The following is a 6,360-nucleotide window of genomic DNA, read 5'->3' on the forward strand; positions in this document are numbered from 1 at the left end:
TTAATAATTATTTTATTTTTCTTTTGGGGCGTGTTCTAGCGAATATTGCCATTATTTATTTATTTTTCCAATTTTTCTCGTTCCTAACTAGGTGGTTCCATATCCTGTTACCGTTTTCTATTTTACCTTTGAGAAATGACCAATCACAGCTTGCCGCAACATTTATAGCTGTTTTTTGAGTGATGTGGAGAGTTGTCAATGTTTTTTATATGGATATATTGTAATATTGGCCGCACTAGATGATGTCTTATAATGCTATTTCAAGTGGAACTGAGAAAACTTAGGAAAGGACAAAAGAAGAGGAGGCGGTGGTGGGCTGGAGGTAAGTGCATGATTTGTCGTTTACTCATTAGCCACCATATTATCTGTGCACTGATAAAATCCACCATAAAAAGTAAGGCTCGTTAAAATTTAACCTAATAAAAATTAAATTAATTAAATTATTATATTTAAAAATTAAGTGATAAAAGATTAAATTGATTTGATTTGTTTTAATTTAATTTAATTTAATTAATTAATTTTTAAATTTTGATAAATTTTTTAGTTAAATTTAATTTTTAAATTATTTATTTTATTTTTAATCTTAATTTAAATTTAATAATCATTTAACAATAAAATCAAACAGTTTATATATATATATATATATATATATATATATATATATATACACACAAATATATATAACATATAAATTTTTTATAACAATAAAGTAATTGATTTGATTCGATTTAATTGATTTTTTATTTTCAAATCAAATTAAATTAAAATAATCAAATTTTTAAAATTTAAAATAAAATTAAATTAATTTACCTTAAAAAATAAATTAAATTAAAGTGATTTGATTCAATTTATTCTGTTCAAATTGAGTACACTAATATTATGTTTAGATTGTGGGATTTAGCTATGCGAATTTGAATTTAGACTAAGTATATTGTTTGAGTATTCTAAATAAAAATAAATTTAGATTTGTTTCAAATATCATGTATCAACTAAATAAGAACCTGGATTGGTAGTGAGTTTGGCATGGTGTTTCAGGTTTTATGGGGAAAGAGAGGCATGTAGAGGAGTCCATCAGCAAGGATGCCTTTTGGCTGACCTAAGACTATTCTAGACTGGAATGCCTTGGACCTTATTGTGTCAAGCCACCTTTTCCTGTTGTTGGTGAGTTTGCAGTCTGCAAGGTCCAGCAGAAAGGCTAAGGTTTTTGCTTCTTTGGTCATAGGATGCTAAATAGAGATGAAAGCGGGTTGGGCACATGTGAAAATTATCCTATCCGAACTCAAATTTGATTAATATTATCAAAACTTAAACTCATCTCAAGCTCTATTAAAATTTATTCTTAACTATCAAAACTCGTCTCAAACCCGATTATTATTATCCGAAAAAAACTCAAATTCGTTTAATTTTACATATTTTAATTAATATTTTGTATTAAAAATTATTTTGATTAATAATTTATATTTTATAATTTTAATAATTTCATAAAATATTTAAATATTATTTTATATAAAATAAAATAAAATATATAAAAATTTATAAATATTATTATAAAAAATATATATTTTATATTTAATTAAATATTTATATAAAACGAGTTCGGATAATATAAAATTCAAATTCGACCTAAACTTGTCATGAATATTATTTTTAAATTTAAATTCGTCTTAAATATAATTATATAATACTTAAACTTATTCTATTAAAATTCGATCAGATTGTATACTCACAAAAATTTGAGCCGGTGGCCATTCCTAATGCTAAATGCTCTTGTTCTCTTGTTTCCTCAATCCCTACACCAATTTCTGACCTCGGGAAGCTCAGCAATGCCACTATGTTGGCTTCGATGGCTCAGCTGCATGTGCGCTTCCAGACCATCGGCGTTGCTATTTGGTAGCTATGGCAATCTTGAGTTTTTGTGTCTGAAGGGTTTAGGCAGTTTTCCGTGGTACAATAGATTATCACTGAGTTTAGGATTAGGTTGAGCTAATTTTAGGTCTCGATTTCTTGTAATCACCCTCATATAATCCTATCCTTTTGAGCCATGGGAATACAATATCTGCATGTTCAAAAACAATAATAAAGTTATTCATATGAAAAAAAGAAGGAAAATAATTAATATTACTAAAATATAATAAAATGGTATAACTAATCACATTTGCATAGAGTTTTGTTTATTTTATATATTTATGTTCTAAAAAAATTTTCATTATTTTTATTATTTTTTAAGGTAAATTATATAAATAGTACCTCAACTTAGGAGTATGTAACAGTAAAATACCTAAACTTTAATTTATAACATAAAACCTCATAATCTTTAATTTAAGTAACATAAAACTCCTTGTAACCTTCAGTAGCTGGTTTCTAAGTTATTCATATTAACTTGTCATTTATCAAATTAAAAAAATTATATTTTCATGGATTTGTAGCGTTGGATAAACAGATTTTAGGTTATATTGAATTGTGGATGGAGAGAGAACATTTAATTTTTTTTTTCTAATAAGAGTCAAATTAATAGAGTAAAAATATATTTTTTATTTAACAAATATCACATCAAAAAAAAATCTAAAAATCAGCCGTTGAAGGTCACAGAGGTTTTAATTTTATATTATAAATTAAAGTTTAAATATCTTATTATTGTATATCCTAAATTGAGGTATTATATTTATAATTTATCTATTTTTTTATATAAATTATTTTATAAAATTTATATATGTTTCAATCTTGAATGTGATTTATTAATATGTAATTTTTGGTATAACATTTCTATTTTAAATTAATGTATAATTTATTATTATTGTTTAATATTTTTTTAAATTATATCATAAAATTAAAATAATTATATTAAAAAAAAAAACACACATAACATGGGCTTAGTGAGTCAGAACCTCACTAACCACCACTTTCAACCACCATTAGTATTTTATTGGCAGTTTTTTTTATGATAATTTTGGATTTAATTTAATTGGTTGGATTAATAAATTAATTTTTTTTTATTTTTATAAAAAAATTTAGCTGCACTTTTAATTTTAAAAATATTTTATTTCAAATATATAAATCAACTTTTAACCTTTATTAAAAAAATATTGATACCCTTAACTAATTTTATTTTTTATTTAATTTTAATATTAATTAGTATTGCAAAATTCACTTAATTTCAATTATTTAAAATTAAAATAAAATTTTAATCTAATTAAATCCATTTTCTAGTAGAGCTTTCCTTCAAAAATGAGGCAAGGCTATGTTCTGACAGGTGATAAGCGAGTGAGAAAAAACACCTTCATATGTGTGTGAGATTATTTTTTATTAGGAAGGTGAGAAAATTTTGCATTATTTCATATACAAGAAACTTGGGTTCATCATGAATGCAGTAACCTAACAAAGAAATTATGTTCTGATGCTGAATTTTCGTCAACCACTTCATCTAATTCTTCACTTGGAAATAGAAGAAATAACCTAATGAGAATTCATACACTCGGCCATAGACATGCAAACCAATTTCAGTTACGGGTGAGTAGATTTTGGTTTAAACTGAAAAATCGAACTAAATTGAATTAATTCGATTCAATCGGTTCGATTTTAAATTTTAATCAGTTCGGTTTGATTTTATATTATAAAAATTTCGATTATTTCAGTTCGGTTCAGTTTTGAAAAAAAAAATGGTTACACCGAACCGAATTGAATAGTAATTTTATATATTCAAATCAAACCAAATCGAATCGAATTGATTTTTGAATTGATTTATTTTTATGGGAAATTTATGAATTATATTTAATTTTTTATATATATAAATTGTTTAATTTTTATTGATTAATGATTATTATGTTCAAACTAAAATCAAAATTAGACTAAATAATTTGAAAATTAAGTCTAAATTAAAAAATTAATAAAAAATCAAAACCAATTGATTTAAACTGAACCGAAATGAAATAGAATTATTTAATTTGATTTGATTTTTTATCCATTTCGATTTAGTTTGATTTTTAAAATATATAATTCAATTTTTATAATTTAATTTAATTCGATTCGATTTGAACCGAATGCTGACCCTTAATTTCAGTATGACATTATCCCAAATTCGCTTTTCACATCCTGTCCTACGCCCTCCAATTTTTTTTTTCTTCTGCAAAGAGTTTGTCATTGACACAAGCTTTATAAACACCCTCGTGACCATCTTCATTTAGGAATGACAATGAGATAAGTCGAAAGTATAAATTATTCTGCCTCTCTCTACTTCACAAAAGATTGAGATTGAGATGAAAATTTCTTCATTGGAGAGCAGCAAGCAAGTGGTAAATCTACTTCACATTGTGTGGGGCTAATTGACCTCAATCAATTTTTTTTTTTAAATAAAATTCTTGTATATATTATTGAATTACTCAAATAACCCATTAAAATAATTTTTATCTCATTATAATATTTAAAATGTTATTATATTTAATAAATTTTGATGTATTATTTTGATAATTATTGTACTTATTTATTAATAATAATAATAATCATTTGAATTAATAATTATTATATTTATTATTTAATAATTAACATATAATGTATGAAAAATTTAGTGCATCTATTATTTTGTTAGCTTGTCAAATTAGCGTTGATATTACTTATTGTAATTATTTTATGAAATTATTTTTTATTCAATTATTATTGTTACATGTTTTCATATATTATTATATTTTTTTTCTCAGTAGATAGCTTATTATTCTATATAATATTTTCTTTTAAAATAATTTTTTTAACCTTATTTACTCAATTTGTTGCTCCATTCCTGGCGGCGAAATGAATTTTTCACGGAAATTTTTTTTATTTAATTTACATTATATAATATAAATGTATTTATTAAAATTTAAACATAATCTTCATAATATAAATATTGAAAAATATTTAAAAATCTTCATAATATTTAAATATTTAAAAGTATAAAAAAAATTAATTTTTAATAAAAATAACATTACATTTTATCAGGGCAGGTTGTGGAAATTGAAGTGGTTTCAGGAATAATAGTCATCCCCACCATTGTCACAGCTTCGGACAACTGAGATTCCATCACAGCAATGGAAACCTTCTGACCAACCATCGTCAAGGAATTAAATTTATCCAGAACTGGACCGAGGAAATGCCCATTTCCAGCATCTTAATATTGAATTAAACAAAGAACCAGCAAAATTTAGACGTATAAGCATAATTGTGGTAAACCAACTGTTTCAAAAGAAAAGTTGCAATCAATGTGAAAAGGAACTTCTGCGTAAAGAAGAGACCAAAATTTTGTTTGCCTTTCAAGTTTGAGTTCTTAAGAGTTTTTCATCTTGTGGATCCAGAAACAACAAGATTATTGAAGACCGCATCAAGCTGCTGGAAGATTGAAAGCAGAAGAAGAATCCAACAATCCAGCCTTTGTTTTATAACTAGGGATTTTACCTTAAAAGCTTTATTTATTTTTTAAAAAATAACTTATATATGAAAAATATTTTTTTATAAAAATATATATTTTTTATTTAGTTATAATATTAAACTAATGATATATACTTATAGTGTAAAAAAAGCATTAGGCCAAAATATTTAGAAAAAGTTCTTTAAAAAAAAAAAAAGAATTACAATTATCATGTAGACATTTGTATGTGTATTAAAAAAAAAAAAAAAGAAAATCCCCTTGAGCAGCAATACAAGCAGAGTCAAAGTGCATAATCCACCACAGAAAGAAAATGATAAATGATGCTTTAGCATAATAGAAAGGCCAATTGTTTGTGAAGTCAAATAATGGCATCTGAATCTTATCTCCAACATTGAAGATTTTTCATATATAAAAAATAGGATAGGTAGGGGCTCATGGCCACACATTTAAGAGCAATAATGGCCATGCCTTTCCTGAGGCCACTCATTGGTCCTTCCTTCTTTTCAATCTTTTCAATAAATACAAAGATTATGGTCTATTATCATATTCTAATAAGGAAAATATCATGAAGCACCACAGAATAGCATTAAGAATAAAATGTGTGTTCACAAAAGCCAAATTCCTTATGCTTCATGCCCACTTAGAACAAAATTCTAACATCCCATTTGAAATGATTCCTATGATAGAATTTAATTTAATTCATGATTTTGGAATAAATTTTAAAATGATAGTTTCATTTAAATGCCACTCTTAGGAGTAATTAAAAAAATTGAATGAATATGCTTATATTTATATTTTATTAACCTAGTGGATAACAAAGGATTTGTTGAAATTTAGAAGAATAGAAAAAATAAGGGAAAAACAAAAAGAGAAGCTTTTACATGGTTTGCTATAGAGAGCATACATCGACGGATACAAAATCTTGAAAGGGCTTGCATTTTGTTCACTTGTATTGTGTGTCTTAT

Source organism: Hevea brasiliensis, chromosome 17 (genome assembly GCF_030052815.1).
Source record: "Hevea brasiliensis isolate MT/VB/25A 57/8 chromosome 17, ASM3005281v1, whole genome shotgun sequence".
NCBI classification, from domain to species: Eukaryota; Viridiplantae; Streptophyta; class Magnoliopsida; order Malpighiales; family Euphorbiaceae; genus Hevea; species Hevea brasiliensis.